The 12471-nt window shown below is 39.9% G+C and overlaps 1 long non-coding RNA gene across 1 annotated transcript in view; it reads right to left on the reverse strand.

The window, feature by feature from the left end:
• Nucleotides 1–6418: 6418 nt before the first annotated feature.
• The window catches only part of LOC119252607 (uncharacterized), a 53708-nt gene continuing 47655 nt past the window's right edge, over nucleotides 6419–12471 (reverse strand). Inside the window, exon 5 of the long non-coding RNA XR_008550951.1 lies at nucleotides 6419–6488. This is a non-coding gene — a long non-coding RNA (uncharacterized LOC119252607). The remainder of the gene's footprint in view (nucleotides 6489–12471) is intronic.

The raw sequence follows: 12471 nt of genomic DNA on the forward strand, positions 1-12471 counted from the left end.
ATTGATTCAGGAATCTACAAAGTCAGAATTTGAGAGAATGAAACATACTTTGACATATAACTAGCTGGCCTTAAAGAGTTCAAAAGATTTTCCTAAGGTGCCCTGAGTAAGAACTCAAGAAGGTGGGTTTGCAGTTGGGGACTCTATAATTACCAGTTAAGCATCTTCATGCAAAACTCAAGCAGTTAGTAATGAGGCAGCACCCACAGCAGTGTTACTGGGCAAACAGAATCATGCTGAGAGGACCTTCGGGAGCTCAGTTCAATTCCCTCATTTTAAAGAGGAAGAAAACGAGGTGCAGAGAGATGAAGTGAAGGGGCTCAAGGTCAACGGACCTGCCTTAATTGCATCGTGACTGGGAAAGAGAAGTGTGGGCAAAGGGTCAGCGGTGTGAATCCTGCCCGGACTCCTTGGGCTGGGGAATTTGGAGGAAGGTGAAGAGATGGGAGGCAAGTCTTGGTAAGGGAGCACACCACATGCTGGTGCTGCTCCCTCTGCATTCCAGACAGACAATAGCTCTGGAAGTGGTGTGAATGGCACCCCACCCCCACAATTAACCTCAAAGAGGTGTTAATTTCACAGTCAAACTGAGGACCATTTAAATTCAGGCAGTGTCAGAAAACAAGCATTTATTTGGAACCAAAAGAACAATTTGTCTCTTTTCTTTTGCATTGTCTGCCCCATTAATTTTCCCAGAATAAAACATCTTCAAACAGACCTTTGTTCCTCTTAGAATGCCCCACATCCTAGTCCGGGTAAACAGGACCTTTAAAAGAGAGAGGGCCTCCCCCATCCTTGGATGAAGACAGGAACAATGGACAATCACCTCCAAGGAGGGTCAATTCTGTAAACAAAGCTTAAGCAGCACACACTTCTTCTCAGAACCCCCTTTTAGAGTGACATGAATGTTCTTCCAGAGTCCATCTCATTGATTCACTTGCGCATGCTTTCCTCTCAAAAAAAATTCTTTTTTGACCACAAGGTCATGGTTTTGGACAATAGCTTTACCTTCCTTTCCTTCAACTCATGGATTCTAAATCTTGGGCACTACCGACATTTTGGGCTGGATAAATCTTTGGTGAAGGGCAAGGAGAGGCTGCCCTATATTTTCTAGGATATTCAGTAGCCTCCCGTCCTCTACCCACTAGACCAGTAGCACACTCCTTCCCCATGCTCCCCTTTTTTGACCACCAAAAATATTTCCAGACATTGCCAAATGCCTGATTGGGATGTAGTTCTAGCAAGCAAGTCACCTACAAGCTGTGCTATTCTAATCACAAAAGATGTACAAAGCCCTTGCCAAGTTGGGTCCAAGTCCCATGGTTATGGCTTTCTGGCCTGAGTACTAGTCTACTGGACCATCTACCCTATTGAAATGAAATTTAAAAAGCCAAAAATGTTGGATTATCTAGGAAATCACAGGGATATGAACCTTCTTAATTCCCCATACCAGACCATCTTGATTACTCCTATCATTTGCATTTCATTGGTTCTAACCTATGTTCTTATTATTTGTTCTTGTTATCAAAATGTATTACTGTTTTGCTAAGTATGCTGTGTAATAGTAATACCTATCAGGTGTTGAACCCTTCCATGTGCCAGGTTTTGATTTAAGCATCTCATGTCACAACAACCCAGAGTTAGGGGTTCCTGTTGTCCTGATGCTACTATAATGTAAGCTCCGGCAGGAAGATGTGTCTAGTTTACCAAGGTACCCCCAAGACTTTACACAGGGACCTGCATATAACTGTGCAGAGCACACTGCCCAATATATATGTTTGTAATGAATTAATGATTGAATATATTTTAATCTAAGGTTTTTGACTTTTCTCTTTCTCAATCTAAATCCTAATCCTTTCAGCAAATCCTATTTTTTTACTTTTCCAAATCTATTCAGAATATATTAATTTCTCAGTACCTTTGCTACCACCACCCTGATTTCTCAACTCAATAATTGCAATAGTCTCCTAACTGGTCTCTAGGTTTCTGCCTTTATGCTCTTATGGTCTGTTATCAATCCAGCAAACATGGGAAACTTTAAGGCAGTTTAGGTGGCTCCTCTAAAAATCTTCCAGGGGTTTTCCCTCTCATAGTAAAAGCCCAGAGTAAAAGACTTTTCAGTGGCCTACAAACTTCTAGATGATATGTCCTCTGATACTTCTTGGATTCAATTTCCTTTCCCTCCCTATTCACTTACTCTGTTCTTCATGTTATTCTTTGCATGTCCCAAGCATACTCCCATTTCAGACTCTTTGTACTAGTTAGTCCCTCTGCCAGGAGTACCCTTTCCAAGGTCTCTGCTTAACTGTCTTCCTTCTTTAATCTTCACTCAAATGTCATTTCCCAATGACGCCTTCTCTGGTCACTGTGTTTAAAGTTGAAACCCTCCCAACCTCCTTTGTTGCTTTCCCCTCATTGTCTCTGTCTTGTTCTGATACAGAAGAATATAAGCCCCATGATGAAAAGGATTTTTATCTGTTTCATTTGCTATTAAATTTTCTAGTACTCAGTAATTATATATAGTAGATTCTAATGGTCCTCAAACTTGACTGTGTATCAGAATCTTTTGGGATGGAAGATGCTTGTTAAAGTGCAGATTCTTGGGGGCCTCCCCGGTGGCGCAGCGGTTGAGCGCTGGGTTGCAAAGATGCCCGCGGCCTCTCCGGCGCCGGTTCGATCCCCGGCTGCTCCCCGGCCACCAGAGGAGGGTCCCACATGGCGCGGAGACCTCTCCTGCCGTCCGCTGCTCCCCTCAGCAGTGTACTTTGGTCCTTCTGCCTGCTCTGCTCCCCGCTCTGGCTCTGGTGAGTTCTCCCACCCTCCCGCACTTCTGACTGTACCCAGTGCATGTATAAACAAAAACAAACAAACAAATGAATAAATAAATAAAACATGCCTCGATTAAAAAAAAAATAAAAAAAAATAAAGTGCAGATTCTTGGAACTATTGTTTGACCCAAGGAATTAAAATATAGGGGAGGAGTATTTAAGAGACTGTACTTTTAAAAGTACAATCAGCTAATTTGCTGACTCTGCCAACCTATAAAAGAGAGTTAAGGTGTGAGATAGAGCCACCTGCAGGAGAACTAGCTGGATCAAAATCAGATCTGATATCAGCCTCTGGAGCTGACAGCTTCTTGGTTTCTGGGATTTTAAAAAAAAAAATATTTTTGCTTTTCTTTCCTTATACTAATCAGAAACACTTACAGGGAAGGACCTCACTATCTAACTGTGTTGAATTTCCTCACACAAGATTCCCTTGCCGGCAATTTCCTAACACTATGACCTTGGTCAATTATTTACCTTCTTTATCAATTTTCTCACCTGTTAATTGGGAATAATATTAGTCCTTACCACACAGAATTACTTCAAAGATGCAATAATTCTAGATTATTAAAATATCAGAATAGCATCTGGGATATTGCAAACATTCAATAAATCTCCAGCCTAGATCTATGAACTCAATCTCTGCATTTAATAAAGCATACAGGTTTGGAGTGGCAAAGTTCAGAGATAATCTGGCCCAAATGTTCATTTCTATAACTAATAAAGCAGGCCATTAAAGTGATTATGTAACCCATGTGTTACACCTCTAAAATGAAGACAAAGGAATTTCTTTGTAGCTTTGTTACTCAGTCATTGTGGTCTAAGGACCAAGAGAACCAGCATCACCATGAAACTAGCTGGGTAGACATGCAGAATTCTAGGCCCCATTGCTGACCTGTTGCATCTAAAACACCTCTCTAACACCACTGGCTTGGCTGTGCACTGGAGTGATTTGGGAAGTTTTAAAAGAAATGGAATTTGTTTTCCATCCTAAAGATGACAATTCACTTCATCTAGTATGAGAACTAGATAGCAGGATTTTAAAATCTTCCCAGGCAATTTTAATATGCAGCAAAATATAACCCTATGTCAATCCTCTAGATACCAATTGCTCAGCAGGTATTCTAAACTGGAGAAATGAAGTTATCCAACTAAATATGGGGTTCTTGTTTCTTGTCCATAGGGAGTGTCCAAATCAGGGATGATTTGCAATTTCCATTTAGAAAAAACAAACAAAAAAAAACAAATGTAGCATTACATTTATGGAAAGTCATACAGATTTACATGTGAATATGCTTACATATGCTATCTCATCTCTGACATCTCAGATTTTATTTAATAAGGAAAGATCTAAGGCAAGATTAAATGGAAGAAATCAAGAAAAGAAAAAGAACCATCACTCACCATGCCTCCACCCAGAAGCAATGGCACCTTTCACCTTTGCTTGGCAACATGAGTTTTAGATGCTAAACACATATTTTCCCCGTGTGACTTTGCTCACATTTTCAAAGCTACCAAAGTGGATGAATGCTTTTAGCCTAGTGTGTTGTTGGTGGTGTTGTACTTTTCCCCAATTAAATTGCTGCTTAGGATTTTTCCCTTTATAAGCATGTTTTATGAAGGGAATGCATAATCATCTCTTGAATCCATCCCATTAACTGTCTGGCACTTCAGCTTGCTCTTCTGTGACCCAGAGATAACTTCTAGCCTACCTCCCTTGTGGGGAAGATTACATGAGATAATGAAGGCAAAGATGCTTTGAAAAAGGATAAAGGAGGTTAAGACCAGTAGGACAGAGGAAGTATCTCCAATACAACTCCATTTGTTGCGGCCAATGCGCCAGGCGGTAGGTAGTTTACATATTTTGCCTCTGATGCTCGCAGCAAAGTTGCATTACTGCCCTGTGAACCATTAGTGCACTGGAACTCAGGAAAACTGAAGCCCCAAGAGATGCAGTGACAGGGCTGGGGTTCTACAGTCAGTAACTGAGAAAGCCAGTTTCCAAACCCAGATATTCCTGACTTTGAAGTCACTTCCCCAAGCACCATTCAGAGGCACATGTAAAATATTATAGGCCTAGAAAGCACAGTGCCATAGGAAAGGAATAGGAGGGCTATAGAACCACAGAAGGGAAAAAATGAAGTTGGAAGTTGAAAATAACTCACTTTTTATAAACACATGCAATTTGCAGCAACATGGATGGCGCTGGAAGGGATCATGCTCAGCGAAATAAGCCAGAAAGAAAAAGAAAAATAGCGGATGGTCTCACTCATAGCAGGAATCTAGAAAACTTAAATAAGGGACCAGGAAAATGAATAACTATAAGAAAGTGAAAATCAAAATCAACAAAAAACTATGAACCAGAGACACTCTATGGGGGGAAGGGGGCGGGAGGGGAGGGATTGGGGTCAAAATAAGGGGGTTACAATTGTATGGGGAATATAAAAATAAAGTTTATTATTTAAAAAAATGAAAAGAAAAGAAAATAACTCAACTTTTCAGTGAGTGTGTAGTTTATATGGCCAGTATGGGAAATCAGTGAAAATGATAGAGTAGGGAACTCATGGGTTCTGTCTCTTACAAGAAACACCAAAAAAAAAAAAAAAAAAAAAAAATCTGGAGAAAATTATCAGTCAGTCTTAGTGAACTTTGGGAGGGAATCAAAGGTTTACATTAACCGAGTGAATATTTAACATAGATGAGGTCATTGAAAGATGGCTATTACGGGATTTATCTATCCCAGCCTCACCACTCTCCCCAAGCTCACAGTGGTCTTAAAGACAGCAGGTTACATTTTCTGTGTGGGTAACAGATTTCAAGGGGAAGAGAGAAGATCTTGTTCCTAAGGAATTGTGTTTGCTTTGACCTGACTGGAGTTTCTCCAAAGAATTGATGCAAGGATCTTTCCTTTTATTTCCTGCCTCATTTGGAACTCTATCAAGGTTGAGTGGTAACATAGGAGATCTATCTAAGTAGAGATTCAATCAGTCTTCAATAACCTCCTGACAAAGATAACCCCAGGAGACCAAATGGCTTCACTGATGAATTCTACTAAACACTATTTCTTCCCAAACTCTTCTAAACAACTTAAGAGGAGGAAGTACTAGCTAATTCATTTAACCCACAGAGAACATTATTCATAATGTTCATTCAACATTCTCCTGATACCAAAGTCAGACTAAGACATAACAAGAAAACAGAACAATTGCTCTTATGAACATATAGGTGCAAAAAATCCTCAGTGAAATACTAACAAACTGAATGCAGCAGTACACTGCTGCTATAAAAGAATTATACACTAAGACCAAATGGGATTTATCCAACAATGTAAGGGTGGTTCCATATATGAGAAATCAATGAAATACACCACATTATTGGAATGAAGGGGGAGTGGGGAACCATGCAAAAACCTTTGACAAAATCCAAAACCACTTCATAATGAAAACATCTAACAACCAGGAAATAGAAGAGAATTTCTCCAATGTGATAAAAAACATATATGAAAAAATCCACAGCAAATATCTTCAATGAAAAACAGACTGAACAATTTTCCCAATCAGATCAGGAACAAGATAAAGATACTCACTCTTGCCACGTTTATTCCACCATTTAATGGGATCGCTAGTGAGAGCAATCGGTCAAGAAGACGATACTAGAAAATATCTGAAAAAGGAAGAAGTAAAATGATATTAACATAAGGTATGATCTTATGTAAGAAAATCCTAAATAATTCACAAAAAATTCAATAAAATTGTAAGCAATATAATCTAGCAGACAAAAATATATATATATTTCTATATTGTAGCAATAAATCTGAAAATGAAATTAAAACAATTCTATTTATAAGGCATCAAAAATAAAATACATAATATTAAATTTAAATAAGGGAAAAGACTTATACAATAAAAATATTAAAACATTGCTAAAAGAATTTTAAGTGTACCTAAATGAATTAAAAAGACATTTTATCTTAATGAATTGGAAGACAGAATAGTGTTAAAGTGGTAATGTTCAGCAAAGTGATAAACAGATTCAATGTGATTCCTATTAATATCCCATTTTTTTTGAAGAAATGGAAAAGCTGATTCTAAAATATTTGGAATGGTTAGGGGCCCTAAAATAGCTAAATCAACGTTAGAAAAAAGAAAAAGTTGGAGAACTATCATTTCTTGATGCTCAAACTTACTACAAAGCTGTAATAGTTTATGTGGCACTGAAATAAAGATGGACAGAGAGATCAATGGAATAGAATTGAGAGTCCATAATAAACCAAAACATCTATGGTCAACTGATCTTCAGCAAGGATGATGGGACCATTCAACAGGGGAAAAGAACAGTTTCTTCAATAAATGATGCTGAATATCAGTTAGTAAGACCCTTACATCACAATGTATACAAAATTTAACTAGAAATCAATCCAAGAACTAAACATATGAACCCAAAATATAAAATTCTTAAAAAAAATATAAAACGCTAAGAAGAAAACACGTGGCTAAATATTTATTATGTCAGATGTGGTAAGGCATTCCTAGAGGTGACATCAAAAACACAAGTAACAAAAGAATAAACAGGCATACTGGACTTATCAAAAATAATTCTGTGCATCAAAGACTACTATTGAAAATGAAAAGACAACCCATAAAATGGGATAAGATACTTGCAAATCATATATTTAATGAGTCCAGTATCCAGATCACATGAAACACTCCTACAATTCAGCAATAAAAAGACAACAAAATAAAAAATGGACAAAGAACTTGAACAGACATTTCTTCAAAGCAGATATATCAACAAGTACATGAAAATATACTCAGCAACATTAGTCATTAGGGAAATTCAAATCAAAACCACAATGAGATACCACCTCATACACAATATTGTGTGTATAATTGAAAAAAAAAAAGGAAATTAATAAGTGTTGGCAAAGATGTGGTAGAAGTAGAACCCTTGTGGATTTCTGGTATGAATGCATATATTCCCTCTTAGGAAACCAGGATGGAGGATCCTCAACAAGTTAAACAGATTTATATTATGATCCTGAAATTCATTCCTAAGTATATACCCCAAGAGCTTCTACATGAAAACATTAAACTGTGAACCTTGAAAACATTATGGAAGTCAGACATGAAAGACTACATACTATATGAATTCAATTTATTTGAAATGTTCAGAATAAGTAAATTCAGAGATAGAAAATAGGTTTGTGGTTCTTTAGAGCTAAGATGAGGAGTGACTACTTAAGGTGGGTATGGAGCTGATGACGGAGTGATGAAGACAGTCTGGAACTAGATAGTTATGATGGTAGTACAATATTGTGAGTGTAATTAACGTCTTGAACTGCATACTTTGAGGTGGTTAACATGGAAAATTTCATGTGTGTTTTAAATTTAAAAAGTCAAATTTGAGGGCCTTCCCGGTGGCGCAGTGGTTGAGCGCTGGGTTGCGAAGCTGCCTGCAGCCTCTGCAGCGCCAGTTCGATCCCCGGCTGCTCCCCGGCCACCAGAGGGTCCTACATGGCGCGCAGACCCCTCCTGCTGCCTGCTGCTCCCCTCAGCAGTGTGCTTCGGTCCTTCTGCCTGCTCTGCTCCCCGCTCTGGCTCTGGTGAATTCTCTCACCCTCCCGCGCTTCTGACTGTACCCAGGCTTGTATAAATAATAAATAAATAAATCTTTAAAAAAAAAAAAAGTCAAAAATGAAAACGCACATTAAGAGAAGTGCCTTGATTCCATTCTTGATCCCCTTTACTTAATCCCCAGGTAAACACATAAAGAGTTTATAGGAAACTTTTCTGTTAAATATTTATGCATTGTAAGCAAATGCAAATGTATCATCTTATAGCTACCCTATTTTTCAAAAAATCTAGTTTTTTGTATATATACACAATGTATATAATGTATATATGTATACGTATACTTCATATATGTATATATAGTATACATACAATAGACTATATAATGTACACATATATTAATCTTTACTTTGTTTTTTTTTAAGATTTATTTATTTATGCATACAAGAGCTGAGGCACAGGCCAGACATGCGGGGGCTGGGGGGTGGGTGAGAGGCTCCACCAGAGAGAGAGCGGGGAACAGAACAGGCAGATTGACTGAAATACACTGCTGAGGGGAGCAGTGGGTGAGATAGGAGAGGTCTGCCTTGCCATGCAGGTTTCTCCTGGCTGGCTGGGGATCGAACTCATGCTGCAGAGGCTGCGGATTGCTTCATAGTGCGGTGCTTAACCCCTTGCGCCACCAGGGAGGCCCTTTACTTTGTTTTTTCAGTTAACAATATACCCTGGAGATCTCCCCAGATGAACACATAGGGATGATCTTCCTCTTTTGCAATGCAGGTCCTCCACCGTGAAAGCACTCATTCCTCTGGAGACCCACAGAATATCAATAGCCACTAAACAAGAATTATAACCCTTTTGGTGGAAGTATGAGTTAACACCGTGGTGGTAATCTGTTTGCAATATATAAGTATATTGACTCAGCATGCTGTACACCTTAAATTTACACAATGCTATATATCAGTTATATCTTAATAAAGCTGAGTTTGTGCGTGAGGACAGTTTGGTTCTTTCCTCCCTTCATTTTCAATCTCAATAACCTATTCTGCGTTTCATTAAAAGCCAAAAACAGGGCCTCCCCGGTGGCGCAGAGGTTGAGCGCTGGGTTGCGAAGCTGCACGCGGCCTCTGCAGCGCCAGTTCAATCCCCGGCTGCTCCCTGGCCACTGGAGGAGGGTCCCACATGGCGCGCAGACCTCTCCTGCCGCCCGCTGCTCCCCTCAGCAGTGTACTTCGGTCCTTCTGCCTGTTCTGTTCCCCGCTCTGGCTCTGGTGAATTCTTTCACCCTCCCGTGCTTCTGACTGTACCCAGTGCATGTATAAACAAAAAACAAACAAACAAATAAATAACATGCCTCTATTAAAAAAATATATATTAAAAAAAAAATAAAAATAAAAGCCAAAAACATCCAAATGACTCCCCAAAGCAAAATCCCCTACCAGGATGCAAAGGCAAGATGGTTAATTTCCTTGTGCTTTTCGTACCTATCCATCAACATGGCCTCTCATTGCTCAGCACAGGACACTGGTGACAGAGGTTGAGAACTCTACCATGGGAGATTCTGCAGGATATAAACCCTGCCCACTTTTATTCTAACATCTTCTCCATAAGCAAAAGTGAGTAGGATGAGAGTGGAGGAAATAGGTCATCTGCTCCTGTGGGCTTCAGAATTTCATATAGGATTCTCCAAAATTTTTTATTTCTGGGCCTCCCTGGTGGTGCAGGTGGTTGAGTGCCTCACTGTGAAGCTGTCCACAGCCTCTACAGCACTGCTTCGCTCCCCGGCCGCAGGGCGAGAATCCCACATGGTGAAGCAGACCTCTCCTGTCTCGCCCACTGAACCCCTCAGCAGTGTATTTCGTCAGTCTGCCTGTCCTGTTCCCCGCTGTCTCTGGTGAATCCTCCCACCCTCCCGCACATCTGGCCTGTACCCTGGTTCTTGTATATTTAAAAAAGATTTATTTATTTATACATACACTGGGTACAGTCAGACGCGCGGGAGGGTGAGAGAATTCACCAGAGCCAGAGCGGGGAGCAGAACAGGCAGACTGACGAAGTACACTGCTGAGGGGAGCAGTGGGCGGCAGGAGAGGTCTGCACGCCATGTGGGACCCTCGCCCGAAGGCCGGGGATTGAACCAGCGCTGTAGAGGCTGCAGGCAGCCTTGCAACCCAGCGTTCAACTGCTGTGCCACCAGGGAGGTCCAATAAATAAATCTTTTAAAAAATTTATTTCTGATACTTGATGCATTACAGTGAGGTGGGCCAACTTTTATAGGATCCTAAGATAGTTTTTTTTCTTGCAAGCATTAAAGTAAACCAGCAATCGCTGAGCTGCTTCAGAGTAATTTGAATCAGGAAAGAAAGTAGTTAGTAACTTGTTGAAATAAACCAAACAGAACTCCAGATTTAAGCAACCATGAAATAAATTATTTTCTTCACACACATGTAACATAATGGGTGAACAGCTGAAAAGGAAATGAGTTTGAACAATGGGCCATGGTTAGTCTTGATTATGATTCAGCAGATTCCTGGTGTAGCCTCTTTCAACCTGACAGTTAAATTTCTGATAACTTGGTCTGGTGGCTTCCTGGGCTGGAGCAAAGACAGCTGTTACATTGGGACAAAACAGCTTCCCCTCCTTTGCCTATCTCTGTCCTATTAGACTTTCAAGAGCACAGCCGACTCCACTTCCACATAGCCCACAATGCCACCTCATAGTGACTTCCTTCTCCATTCTGTCACTTAATTGGGAGATTATATTGTGCCTTTTAATTCCACGTAGTCTCCTATATCAATCAGAGCTAGATATGCATCAGGCTGCATCACTGAAGGCCAGATTTCTGTCCTCTAGAAACTCAGCTCTCCCGAGGCCAGGAGCTCAAAAGTTCTACAAGGACTCTGGCTCTCAGCATAGAAGGTCTGGGAGGAGTTGGCTTTTGGGGAAAGGAGTGTACAGCAGCACATGTCACTCTATTCCTCTTTTCTCTGCACCATCTTGGATCTGAGCAGCTTTGAGCTAAGCTGAGTTTCTCTGTGACTTCCCTCACGTGAGGGTGAAGAAGTCCCAGGACAGATGCAATTTAGAGACCAGAGGCAAAGGCTGGAAGAGTTAGGGCTCTTGTGCCTGCTTGACTTGAGATTAAGCAGTTTCTCCTTGTGCCTCTCCTGGCTCTTGGATTGGGCTGGGGCAGCCTCATTCAGCGCATAAAATGCTTTGGGGCCCCCCTGAAGGCAGGTATAAATATATGTGTACACCTCTGTATATATATTTCCATATATCTCTCTAAAATACATATTCATATACAGATATATAGCCTTATATATATCCTTTAAAGTGTGTACATACATACACACATATATACATGTATCTATACCTGTGCACACACATATTTTAACTTTGACTTGACAGCAATATGTTCTGTGATATGTCTTGAAGTTACGAACCAAAACCTTTAAACCAAACTATCTTAACATTCATTAATTCCTCTTTGGTCTCCCTTTTCCAAATGAAAAACACATCAGCTATTCCAAATGAAAAGCAATGATATGTGCAACAAATCAAGAACCTGTGAAATCTAGAAGGATACAAGAAGAAAACTACTGAAGAACCAAAAACATATTGCACAGCCCCAGATTAAAAGAGAATCAGATCAAGACCTAACTTAATTCAGGATGTAAATGTTGTAAGTAAGACCAGTTCCTCAGTTCTGTGATATCTCTTCTGTTCACCATGCAAAGGCTTTCCTGGTTATCTTTAAAGCCTTTGCAAATATTTGCTAAAGATGATGCTAATCCATTTCCCTCTATCTGATTTTTGGAATGCTTTAAGAAAGAGGGAATCTTTAGTAACTTCATTAAAATAACTGACTGTGATGGGGGGGTTGCGGATAGGAGAGAACCAAATATTATAAACACGCATATATATACATACATATATATATATCTGCCTGCCTATCTATCTATCTATCTATCTATCTATCTATCTATCTATCTATCTATCTATCCATCCATCCATCCATATATATGAAGAGAGAGGGACACAGAAAGACACAAAAACAGGTTTTAAGGAACCAG

Source organism: Talpa occidentalis, unplaced genomic scaffold (assembly GCF_014898055.3).
Source record: "Talpa occidentalis isolate TD23 unplaced genomic scaffold, MPIMG_talOcc4v2.1 talOcc4.10, whole genome shotgun sequence".
Classification (NCBI taxonomy): domain Eukaryota; kingdom Metazoa; phylum Chordata; class Mammalia; order Eulipotyphla; family Talpidae; genus Talpa; species Talpa occidentalis.